The sequence below is a fragment of the Anas acuta genome, chromosome 21 (genome assembly GCF_963932015.1).
Source record: "Anas acuta chromosome 21, bAnaAcu1.1, whole genome shotgun sequence".
Lineage (NCBI taxonomy): Eukaryota > Metazoa > Chordata > Aves > Anseriformes > Anatidae > Anas > Anas acuta.
This window is the reverse complement of record NC_088999.1, coordinates 2351093-2364251: the sequence shown is the minus strand read 5'-3', so window position 1 is coordinate 2364251 and position 13159 is coordinate 2351093. Positions and strand designations below refer to the sequence as shown.

The 13159-nt window shown below is 44.9% G+C and overlaps 1 long non-coding RNA gene across 2 annotated transcripts; it reads right to left on the bottom strand.

Annotated features, from left to right (window-relative positions):
* Window positions 1-6558: 6558 nt before the first annotated feature.
* LOC137843118 (uncharacterized) lies at window positions 6559-13159 on the bottom strand. 2 transcript variants are annotated; one of them, XR_011089375.1, is made up of 3 exons: window positions 13003-13159; window positions 11623-11738; window positions 6559-11518 (listed from the first exon to the last, which is right to left on the bottom strand). It is a non-coding gene; the product is annotated as an uncharacterized lncRNA (long non-coding RNA). The 2 variants fall into 2 exon arrangements; XR_011089374.1 differs by having other exon boundaries at window positions 6559-11738.

Sequence of the window (13159 nt, the reverse complement as noted above, 5' to 3'; positions counted from 1 at the left end):
GCACTGCCTCAGTCCTAGCACAGGGAAGAAGCCAGGGTCTGCAGGGCCTGTTTTCTATGAGCTTGCCACCAAGATCTAGCAAGGACACATGGTGCTTGGCCTCTGAAGCGTTCCTGAGCATCTCTCTTGCCTGTGCCCGAACAGTTCAGCACTGCCTATGTTGTCGCTGTGTCTCTGGGGAAGTGTGCTGGGAGACGGTGTTGAAATGACTGATAGACCAGAAATGGCTGAGACCTTGCACCTCTCTCCTGACTTGTCAGTAGAGGGGAAGCCCAGCCAAGTTGCTTGGAGGGGACAGGATGTGAAGGAGACCAGCAAAATCTGTGGCTGATAAAGCAAATGGAAATTGTGAACAAAGAAGGAATCAGCCAGTCTGGGTCAGTGGGGCTGAAGGAGTCTGAGTTAACTGTGAAAATGTTCTGCTAAAAACTCCTGTCCTGGGTCTGGCAGGCTGCTAACATGCTCTCCAAGCTGGTTTCACCTGTAGGAAACTTTCAGACCTCACTGTGCTACTGTGTCCACCCAGCTCTGCACATCTTCCTGTCTCTTCATCCCACAACTGTGCTTCTGCTCTGCTTCCCCTTCTCCTTTCTGTGTCTTTTCAGCTTTCTGTTTCTTATTTCCATTATTTTCTTTCACCATTTCCCTGCCATTTTTGCTCTTCTACTTTGCTTTTTGTTGTAGATAAATTTTTAGATTTAAGTCAAAGAGAGAACATCAGCACTCAAAAAGGGATGGATGAAAGATGTGAAGAAAGGAAACAGAGCAATAAAAGAAAGAGAAGCAGTATGAAAGGGCAGCTCTACGGCAGCCCATGCATATGGGGTACACAATGAAATGGATTTGTCACAGTGGCTAGGTCCATATTGCTAAGGACACCCACCCCACAGGCAGATTCTCATCCCCTGGCTCAGTGGTGATGAGCAGCTCACGTCCCACTGCTCGTAGGAGTCCTTCAGGGCACAATGCCTGGGTCCAAACTGCTCTCAGTATGGCTCTCCTCATAGTTTTTCTGAAATATTATTATTTTTGTAGTGGTTTCTCAGGTCACAGTGATGGTTTTGTCACAGCATGATGTTTCTGTAGCACAATGCTGAGGGCATGTGCTGTGTGTTTTGAAACCCAGCGGGAGGGCATGGGGAGGGCTTGTAGGCACCCAGTCTGCTGGGATAGATTTGGACAGAGCACAGCCTCATCCGTGCTGCCTGCGGGGAGCCGTCCCTGGAGCAAGCTGTCCCCAGCACCACATCTGTTTTGCTTCAGCGAGGGTGATGTGATGCATCTGACAGCACAGACGTGGCTGGTATAAACCAGCTGAACATGGCAGCAGAGGGATGAGGAGTGTCTGACTCTGGAGCAGTCAGAGGAAGGTGACACCGAGCAGAGCCCAGCACGGTGCGCAGGTGGTGCTGTGCATGGGGACCTGAGTGGTGGAAACCTCACCCCGCAGCTACTGCCTGTCTGGGCTGCGGGCAGGAGCCCTGCAGACATGGGATTCTTGTTGAATGTCTGCAGGAGACTGGAGCAAAGTGTTCTTCAGGGAAAGATCTGCGAGAGCCGTGGGTCCAGCACAGGGCACTGAAGGGAGCTGTGACATGGAAGAAACCTAGACCAGAGCAGATGTCAAACCAGATGGGTCAGAGGAGTCCTTCCCCATGGAAATCTCTCATGTATCACCAGAAAGGCAGCTGAGTACTGAGGAGAAATTTGGAGATGAGAGTGAACTGGCAAGCAACCACCCTCTTTGCTCTTGACAGAGAGGCATGAGCGAGACTACACTGCAACTGCAGGAGCTTGGGGGCAAATTCAAGGAGCAGCTGCAGAGCCTGGACTGTCATCATGCAGTTTTATCCTGGTTCCTTGGGAAAAGTGACCACAACAAAACCCTTGACATCCTGTAGAGCCTGAGGACAGGCATGGATTTATCACTGCATCCTCAAAACTGTCATCATCTTCCTCATGGTGTTGGAGGACAGGGAGCTGCAGGCATGAAGCTGACACATTCCCCCCATAGACACTTTCAACGGGAAGCTGCTGCCTTACAGGGGGAACAGCTGATGCTTCACACTGCCTGAAAGATTTATTTTGAGAAGAGGTTTTCATTTTTCCTAGCTGCTGGAGCAATGACTAGAGAAGTTGGGCCTTGTGTGAAAACAGTTGCAAGTAGGGCTCTCAGCTCACACCTGGAGCTGTTGTCGGGCCCAGTTTTCAGAAAAGGATGAGGCCCGCTGCCTTCACATCTGTTCTCACTGCCTTGCAAGAGACTGGGGACATTTTTCTGTTTGTCATGTGTATGTGTCATGTGTAGGACACAGGAATATTTGCACACACCTGGTCAAGGGGTTGAACACAGAGATGCAAAAACTCACAGGTCCAAACTCCAAATACAACTCATTCCCTCCACCAATGCACTCCAAACACAGACACACCAAACTTGAATTGTAGCATTCTCACTCCTAATAGAGAAAATCATTTTCTGCAGCTGTTTTCCATTTCCTAATGCTCAGAAAGATGCAAGAATGGGCCTTCAGGTTCACTCAGAGATCTCCCTCACGTGTTTTGTTACCCCTAGCTAGTAACAAGGCTGCAGACATTTGCCAAAAAGCAGCATAAGGAACAAACCAGTTTGGCATTTATCTGCCCTTCCTGCACGGAGCTGTGCAAAGTCCCTTGTACAAAGGAGCTGAAGCATCTGAGGCTGCAGTTCAAAAGAACCTTGAAGGTGAGTCTCAGAGATGGGGCTGAGCAACTTGCATTGCCTTTAGGGGAAGCAGAAGTCCCCCTGGATCACTGCAAGACATGAATCTAGGGAAGGCTCTCACCAGACCTGAGATGTTAGGGAGCTGGCCTTGTTCAGCATGCTGCCGCTACAGTTAGTCTGTCTTTCATTCTTTCTACCTAAATAACCTCAGGATTGCATTGCTGTTGCTTCTGTGTGGTTGGATGCTGTTGCTAGGCCTGTAAACAGAGATGTCACAGCTGCTCATCTTGCAGGATCACAGTCAAATGATGAATGCTGGAATAATATCCAGTATGTGATGGTGCATGCTCAGAGATGGGTGTGACAGGCACTTCTGAAATCCCTTGGATAGAGGGGCATGCTTTGTAAGTGAATGGCTGCACACTCAGATTCCTTCCCTTCAAGGCTTGTTTCTTCCCAGCACGTGTAAAAGCCTGAAGTAAAAGGCACGAAACAAACACTGTCCGCTCATCAATCTCCTAAATGCAGAGAGGAAATTTCACTTCATTGCAGTGGGTATATATGTCAACTCTTAGGCCACACATGGCAGGACAAGTGGGGACAGGCACTGCCAGAAACGTGAAACGTGTGCTGCTTCTTAAGCACCTGGTTTTGCTTGGAGAACTTCGTGAGTACAGCACTGTGCTCTGACCATGCTGTTTCCATGTGAAAAGAGGAACTAAAGAGTCGGCCAGAGCTGTCATTCCTTTGCATCATCATCTTTTCTCCTTTCTCCTCAACTACACCTTACATTGTTACAAACTTTTATCATTTTGGCTTCTGAGACATGAGCTGGAGGGCTGCAGTGGAGGTAACTTGTGAGCTTTGGGGACTGTGACTACAATGCACACAGACATAAAGTTTGAGGAAGGCATGGAAATTGGAAAAAAAAAATAAGTAATGCAGTCCTTGGATAAAGGACACTGAGAAAGTTTCAGGTACTAAGAAGCACACAGTTTGGCTACCATTTTATTGGTCATATCCCTAGAGGGGTTGGTAGAGTAGTTTTCACTAAGCTCAGAAATGTAAAAGATCACAAATCTGTATGAAAATGACTTCAGCATAACACTGACTTAAACATCTGGCTGTATAGAAGAATGTCAGTGTGGGTCTTTTTTAATTGCTTTTTTGATGTTGAGCCAGCAAATGTCATGTCTGAAGTGTGCTTTCAAGCAGAGGAGCTAGGAGAATACTTTAATCCTTGTGAAAATAACTGAGTCTCACATCACACCATGACTCTAGGAGCTGGGGATTTAAGGAAGATGTCAAATACAAGTTGTAACACTGATTGCTACATCCTGGTGGTGGGAAGGGCTTCCACTTTGCCGTTAGGAACCTGGGGCCTTAGTCCAATTGGGCAGCAATTTGTATACTCCTTGGAAACAGAAAGACACTTCCTTGGGAGGACCTTCAACCTTGAATGTGTGTCTTCATGTGCTGGAAGCTCATTGCCCTGCTGTCTGAGCTGTGTCAGCTCTGCCATCACAAGATTAGGGGTAGCAGAGAGTGGGAGAGCATGGGCAAGTTGGAACAACAGCTCTACGTCTGATGCTTTATTCAAGGGCTGCTCTCTCTCTGACACCTTTGAATTTTAGCCAATTAGGCACTTGAATGTGATCTAAAAATTGTTTCTGTTGTTCATGTAGAGCGCACGTTTCAATGTTTGCAGCTTGCCTGCAGGCTGGGAACAACCTCAGAGAGGAGAACGAACAGCAGGGCCCAGAGACCTGGCAATGCAGGGTAGGTGTTTGCTACCAACAGAGGTGTCCTGTACTCCCTGATGTCCTGCTTATAGTACTTAAATAACAGCATTGATAATTCTGTAGTTCTTCTTTTGGCAGAACTGCTTGATAATGGTGGTAGCACAAAACATCATCTCATGTACTCTGATATGTGCTTCAAACCTACCCCAAGGTAACCTCTACAAAGAAAAGGGTGCAAGATAGACCCTATTGGTCCTGGTGTCCTCTGCTCTCCTGGCCTGGAGGGAGCTACATGAGGCCAGCATCAGGAAGCTGATTTCTTTAGATCATTCCATATTATGTACCTCTCACTAAAATGTTTAAATGAGCATTCATACACAGCATATGGGAAAAGCCTTCCATATCTTGACTGGGATGGGAGGGGGGATGCTAGTGGAATTTGTTGTACAAGCAGGTTGAATCACCTGAGTTGTTGTTGGGTCTTGGCACTGGTCCAGAAGAAGGTCTTAGGCATTGTGAAGCTCAGTACTGCATTGCATAAACAGAAGTGAAAATCCCAAGTGCTGTTTGGCACCTGAGTTCCAAAAACAGCAAAGGAGAGAGAGGTACCTTGGATGGCACTGATGACACTCAGCAACCCACATGCAGAGTCCAACCTGTAGGCAATGCCCAGGTGGGTCCGGTTTGAGTTTTCTGCATAAGCCAGGCCCAGAGATGCCCATAGTTTCTTCTGGGAGATGACTTTGGACCCTGATATGTCTGTCTGTGATTCTTTGCCTGGCCTATACTTTTCTCTGCTTAAGAGGGCTACTCCATGTGTCTTCTCCAGCAGCACGAGGCCCTGCTCAGATCACTGACTCACTGGAGGAGATGGGTTCCCTGAAATTCAGACACTACTCCACACAAAGAGGTTTGAACCTTCCTTTCCAAAGGGTTTGACCACCACACCGTGAAGTTTCATGTGCTGAAATGTTTTCCACCTCTCTTGCTAAATCTTCTCTGAAGCCCAGACTCTCTCTTACAGTTCAAATACTTCCACAGTGGGTGCACTAACTACTGCAGGTTGGCACAGGCTGGAGAACTCAGGGCAGAGAGATCTGTTTTCTGCACCCCAAAATGGCCTTAACGGACAGACACAGGAATGCTGTTGTTCATAGGCAGGAAGCACTTTGGGAGCTTTCCACCTGTAACCTTTGCCCTCTAGGATATCTCAAGGGTCTAAGATCAGGTAAAGCTTTCCCAGATCTTGCATTGCATTTACCTATATATTATTACCACCTGTCAGGTCCTATGGTTGACAGTCCACTGGCATTTGCATTATTTTTTGGATTTCACTTTCTGCCTTTATCCAGGAGAAAGAGGCTCTGTTTGGACATATTAAATCAGAACTAAACCAGCATCACAGAGAGATGCATCATCAGCTGAAGCCGAACCACCCAGTTTTGTGCCCAGGTTCCTCCCTTGTCCATGTTCTCAGAGACAAAATAAGGATGCTGTTGCTGGCAACACTGGGAAGCTTTGAGTTGCAGTGTTGCAGGCAATTCTGCAGCTTATAGGAAGCAGTTTGAAACCTTGTTCTGCTTTATGGCTGTAATCAGCCAGGAATGAAGTGACAGCAGCGTGTCCTTTTGCTGACCTACCTATGACACTGATAAAGAGAACAGTCTGGTATTTAAAGATGCAATTCCAAAAGAAAGGGATGGTGTTTCAAGGAAATTATTATGCTTTATTAGCAGCTGAGCATTGTAACTCTTGTCCTGCTTTGGGACTGTGAATGATTAACTCAGTTTGCATCACTGTAGCATGAACAAGTTTTATGCTTTTTTTTTTTAAACTATATTTGTAACTGGAAAAGTAGGTGCCTACTTCTTAGAGTGTAACCACCATCTTTTGCTGACAGCTAGCTAAATTGGACCTTTAACTTGGTTAGGCTGAGTTTATTGGCTTTTGTATTTACTGAAGATCAGTGTTAGAAGATTATTTGCAACCCATTATGAACTAGCCATGGTGGAAAAGAGAACTCAGACACCTTCAAGTCTTGTTCACTCATATACTGCTTGGTTGTGTTAATGTGTGCCTGGTTGTGATAGAGGAAGAAGGGAAAACAGAAGAAAATTGAAGTTTACACCTCTTTATAAAAGCTGAAGAAGCTTTCTGTATAGACCAGAATATTACCATTTGTGACTGGTCCACAACTCAGTAACAAGTGCTTGAGGTGAAGAGCAAATATTTCAGAAGAAGCAGTGTTTATATAAAATGTGTGTCTGAGATGCTTTGGGCTTCAATCTTTCTCTCTACAGAGCCTGTTGCCATTCTGTCCTTGGGTACAACAAATGGGGAAAAAATGAAGTAAACTTTTTGGGAAGCAGCTAATCAGAGGCAAATATTAATATGACATGGAAGAAATTCCTGATGCTGTCCCATTTTGGTTTTGGCTCACATGAAATCATGCTCTTAAACCAAGAACACTTGATCTGCCTTGAAAGGGTGGGTTTGCAAGGTCTCAAAGGACATAAGAAATATATTCCTAGCATATGTGTTTGTGGGATACTGAACTTCAATCCTGCCCCAGAGTCAGGATGGCAATGTGTCAATCACAAAATAAAGAGAAAAATAACAAGATTCTGGATAGTCCATTTGGAGAGGAGATCTCCATTGGAATAGATCACTTTGGTAATATGTTATTTTAACTAAGTGAAACGTGCTGGAAGCTGAAATTGAAGGAGCAGTCTGTACAGTGCTGAGGTTGCTGCCTGAGGCCAGCAAGGTGGTTTGAGGTGAATTAGGAATATAGCTGTAGTTTTGGAGAGGACCCACTCAAATAGCAGCGATTTGTTTGTAGGAAGGAAATGGGTCTGGCTTTAGAAAAAGGAATTTTCACTTTGATAATACGAGAACTGAAGAGTTGACTTGGTGCCATCAGCAGGTCCTTGGAGGCAAGGGAAAACTTGATAAGAACATCTCTTCACCCTTGTTGACAAAACATGCTGGCATTCTCTCTTTGGTTTGCATGTCTTAAGACAGAGTGGAGATATGCAATCCCTCCTGCAGGAAATGGGATTTCTTGCTTTGTCTCTCGTAAAACAGTGGTTCTGATCTAATCTCATGCTTCAAGGATGTTCTGTAATTTGATTTTGGCTTGCAGGTTAGGAATTCTGTTTAACCCCCTCTAAAGCAATACAGACAAGAAAGATTTTTGTAGGAAGATAGGACAGAAGCTGTCCAGCACCTCCTTACATGTACAGGTCCCACATTATCACCAGCCGTTGGGTAAGAAAACTTTTCTAAGGTCAGATTGACAGGTTCACAGCTTTCTTTCACTTGCTCTGAGACATAAGGAGTCACATAACTTTCTGGCATCATCTTTCACCCACCCAATGTCCTGCTGTTAAAGAGGCATTGGAATCTCCAGGCCCTCAGTTTTCTTTGGCTTTTCTGGGTCAGACAGTCAGACACGCTCAGCGCAAATATCTTCCTAGCTGGAGTCCTTGGGTTTGCTAGGTGCTCTTATTTAGGAAGTGTTGATTTAACCCTCTCAGGAATTAGTATTACTCAGGGCAGTGCTGCTTTGAAGTGGTTACCAGCCTCATTAGAAGTAAGTGCTGGGTGTGGTATGTATCTGCAAGGCAAGAGTGTCATTCTGTTTCCTGGGGACTGAACCTTTAATAAAGGGAGTTTCCCTTGTTTCAGGGGGCAGGTGTGAGGCAGCTGCTGTTTTGGATAGCCAAGTGAGATGCCCAGTTTGGAGAATATGGTAAAATAATACCTTCTGTTAAGGCCACTTCACATTTCTTCAACAGCACAAAGCTAGAGAGAGCCCTGTAATTCCACAGGAGACAACAAAATTGAGTGATATGAGAATAACATGCCTGTTACTATTTAGTTTCAAATCATACCTGCAAACACAATCTTCAGTTCCTGTTTGTAGGTAGACTGCAATGATGCTCATCTGTATCTCTAGTGTCTACAAGGGTCCTGTAATGCTAGCTAAACACTTTACCTCTGATGCTTAAACATGCACCAACAGGTCACTGTGGCAATATGCATAACTCCATGAATCAGGGTTTGCACTGGGAATGTAGAAATAGCCCTGATTTGTTTTTCAGTCTTGCCTCACCAGTACTGCATTTGGTAAAAATTCTGCCACCAGAGGTAGAGCTCATTCCTGTAGCAAAATACCATGCTGGTGATGTCTAAGAGATGCTCTCAGTCTGTTCTGGAGGGGTTGCTTACTCATTTTCTTGAGTGCAAAGTTGGTCCCTGGGCATTTGTGTTGGCATAGCAATGCTGTAACACCTTGCCTTTTGGCATTGGTTATGTAAGGATCTAAATATGCTGGCATGACTCACCACATGGTCTGAACAGAGCTGTTCGAACAAGAATAATGCAGCGAGTTACCCCAGTGATGGCTGCAGAGGAATCCCAGCAGAAGCTTCTCCCAGCAACACTGCCATGGCGGCTGCTTCTGTTGGAGAACCATTTGCTCTGTGTGGGACTTTCTTTTCTTCTCTTTCCCACTGCTATTTGTCAAAGGATGTTAGTCTTCCTCCGATGCATATCAATCATGCCACTGACTCCCTTAACAGTTCGGTTGGATCTTTACTGGGGGACGTCCTAAGCCCTCACATCTCTAGGGAACCTGCATCCTATCTTCTTTTGGTTTATTTGTTCCCTTCTGTTTTCCTGATACTTTTCTAAGGAAAATTTCAGTACAGAAACCCCTGCTGTCAGGGGAGCAAGACCAGATCCAGGTTATTTTCCTGTATTTTTGCATGCAAATTCTCTTACCGTAGCCACTTGTAGACATCATGTTGCTCATCTCTGCTGTCCTCCTCCAGCCAACCTAGTCCTTCACTGATCTATGTTAGAGAGCCTTGTGCCCCTCTATGTAGGAGACTCAGTATCTCATATTCATATTCTTTTTTCATATTTTTTTTTTCTCCTTCTTTTCCCATATCATGGTGATCTTTCAGATCCATAGTGATCTATCAGATCCTCTACCAAAGAATCAGATTTGTGCTTCTGTTAATATCTGTGAACAATAGCTATTTCTCATCATGCAACTGTGAGCTTTGTACCACTCTTAAGAGGGAAAAAAAAAAAGAGTGCATCATTTTCTCATTAAAAAACAAGGTTTTATAATAATATTATCACTGTATATGCCCCAAAGATTTCAGTCTGTCACAAACCTGAACTCCAATTCTGCCATCTATACAAACAGAAATAAGTTACGGAGAAGGACTGTTTTTTGCTATGGCATCTTCCTTTCTGAGCGCTCTAGGCACATCAGGGTCCTGACACCCGCACTCCTCATGGTCCCAGGAGCACTTTGTTTCTGGGTGCGGGATGCTCATTCCAAAAATGTGGGTGGATGGAGCTCTCACTTTGCATGTTTTCAGGCCGGGTGGTGGAAATGATTCCATGCTTCAGCTAGCTTGAAATGAGCATAAAACTGCAGATCGGAAGCCTCAGCTCCAGAGGGAGCTCCAAACTCTGCCTGCTGGTGTCAGAGGCAAGTAACCATGGTCCTTCTCCATCCTGGAGAGGAGACAATCAGTTGCCCACCCCTGCATCATTCCATCTTGACTGGTTTTACAGCACCAGGAGGTCCCCGTCCCTGTCCCAGTCCCTTGCCCTCTTCCAGTGCATCTGTGACAGCGGCGCTCAACACAGCATGGGCATTTCCACTCCTGGGGCCAACTTCTGCTTCCCAGCTAAGGATCGCCAGTCCTCCAGTCCTCTTCTGTGTGTGCAATGGCCACAGAACTGCTCCTGGATAGAGAGGCCCTGATAGAGGTTTTAATCTGTTGACTCCAAGCTTGATTTTCTTAGTCAGAAGTAGTCAGTCAAACCTTGGGTAAAATCCATGTTAAAAGTGCAGCAGTGGAGCACAGAGCAGCACACACCACTGGCCACACTGACATTGAAGCTAGGGTGCAGGTGATTTGTACTACAGACCATGTATCCCTGACTTCTTGTGGTTTCAGTAGGTAATGAGTGCCTACATACGTAAGCCTGAGCTTTCACAGTGCTGAACTGGGCAATGTCCAAATACCATGAAATTTGGGCCATAGGACTGGGAATTAGTTTCAGCTTGTCAGGAAGCAAGAAGAAGCACTGTCCACGCTACAGAGGTATGGATTGCTCTCAAGGAAAATATAAAAACCCAACTGAATCACTCAACTGAAGTACTGGTTACAGATTAAAGAGGGAAGGAAGGAGCTTGGAGGAAAGGTCAGGTGCTGTGGAGGGAAAAAAAAAAAAAAAAAAAAAGAAAAACACAAAACATCTAAGATGAAAACTTGGAAACTTTCCTGACTGTGGAGGCACTTGAATTACCTCAGAACAAAGGCTGTTGACTTTCCTTATAAGGAGAGAAAGTCTTGTTTAAAAAAAAATTACAACTGAAAGCTTGATAAATAATTGTTTTCTCCGTTATTAATTTGTTGGAAGTTTTAGAAAACTAAAAAGGTTACTTTGGAGTGAGTCAAAGGTTTTGTTCTGGTAAAATGAATATATGAAATTCCAGTTATTTCAACTATTTGAGCTATTTTGATTTTTTTTTTGTTAGTCTCCACTACAAAATTTGAAATTGGAGTAATGAAGTACTTTTTTTTTCTTCTCCTTTTTTTTTTTTTTTTCCTCTTTTATCCTTTGCATGTTTTGAGACATCCTTCTCCTCATTTCTTTATAAACAATTTCTGAGGTAGGGATGAAATCACAGCTGTCTCCTAGACAGCCAGGTCAGTGGGTTTATGCCCACTTCTTGACACAGAAGTAATTAGGGCAGGACATGAGAGGAAGGGAACTAAACAGTCCTTCTGGATTTAAAAGCTGTGGCTCTATGAGTAAATCTCACAAATTTTAATATAACATGCAAATAAAAACAGAGTATGAATTCAAGCCATTAATAATGGCTTGAAACTGCTGAGGTGCTCAAAGTACTTGGGGTCCTTTAAAGCATGATCATTTAAGGAGACCATTGTGGGCAATTCAGAGCAAGGTTTATATGCTTGGTCCTGTGAATGCTGCTGGACAAGGGACAGGCACTGTGAGGGACAATCAGCAACTGGACCTGGGAGACATGACAGAGACCACTGTTAGCAGGGGAGAGGCACAAGAGGGAAGGTAGGGCAGGATTTCTGTTGGGCAGACCCTGAAGGAGCACATGGATCTTACATCTTACATAGGGTGAGAAGGACAGCAGGAGAGAGGCTAGCCCTACTGCTGTGTAGATAGACCTCTAAGGGAGAGAGAGGTTTTCTGAATCTTCAGGGCTGAGGATTCCAAAGCTCCTACGGTTCAAGAGAAAATACAAAGGAAGGCTAGATTTTGCTGAAAGTAGAAGTTACGCCTGCTCACTGTGCCCCGATTTTTGTTTGAACAGTCAATGAGGCATATATACAGCTCCCTCTAAATTACTATGCACTAAACCAAGCCCTGGTCTCCTTTATGCTTTCCAAGTTTAAGGTAACAAAAAAAAAAAATAAAATAAAATGCCAGGCAGGAACCAGAGTCTATCACTAGCCTACCACTCACTCTCTTGCTAGCTTTTGACTGCATGCCTCAGATCCCCATCAAATCCACGAGAACATGTGTTTGTGTATCCGGAATATCTGCACATCACTTCTCCCACCAGAACCATAATAAATGTGAACACAAGCTTAGGACTCTCTGCAGTGATTTATTAGCTGTTTGAAATTGGGGCAATAAATCACTGGAGACAGAGAGCCAGACTTTTTCCCTAGAGTGGCTGTAGAGCCACTGCATAAGCAATACTAGAACAGCTCTCTGCAAATGTCATCCATCTAACCTGGTACATGTGGTATGGAAAGCAGAACTCATGGTACGGTTCTCCAATGATTAAAATGAGCAGAGGCAAATGCCTTCTACATGCAAAGGCATGTCTGCAAGGAATTGATAACAACAGGAAGGAGATGGGGAGGACACATATCAGGACCACAGCAACTCTCAATATGCTCAATAGTTTGACCTTATGCAGGACTTTTTGGTACAAAGGACCTCCTGGCTTTTAGTCTGGGTGCTCACAAGCAGTACATGTGCAAAGCTTTGTACTGTAGTGTGGGTTACCTGAATGTGGAGGAAAGCCTGCACCTAGCTGAAGCTGCAAGAGTTTTTAGGAGACAGTGAGTGCTTTGTGGACTGGCCCAGGTGTGCCCATCAATGTGTAAGTATTTGCGGAAGGTTGTTTTGCACCCCAAAAAGTTGTCTCCTCTGTGACTTGCACACTAAGCCTCCCTGCTCTGCCAGCTCCACTTCTCCAGCAAGTGTCCACCAGCTCTTTGGGTCACGAACCTGGTATCATTTTTGTATTAATCCAAAAATCTGTCCTTTCTCCCACTACCTATCCAACACCCCTTAATAAATCTCAGGAGAGAGAGTGGGTGTGAAAACAAAAACCAAAAAGCAAACATACAAAAAAGCTTCCACATTACCTTGCCCAGAAACCATCCCACAGGATGCCTTGTACAAAGCTAGCTACTGCTACTTGCTCTTGGGCAGTCCTGCCAAAGTGGCCTGCACCAAGTCTTAGCTTACCAAGGGATGTTTATGTCCTTGGTCCCCTCCTGTCTTCCTCTCTGTTTCTCTTGTGATTTACTGTGCTTGAAGCTTCAGATGGAGTGGTGGCCAAGGCCAAGCAGGAAATGCCATTTGATGACTTCCTTGTTGACAGCTGCTTACACTGCCCTGAGTG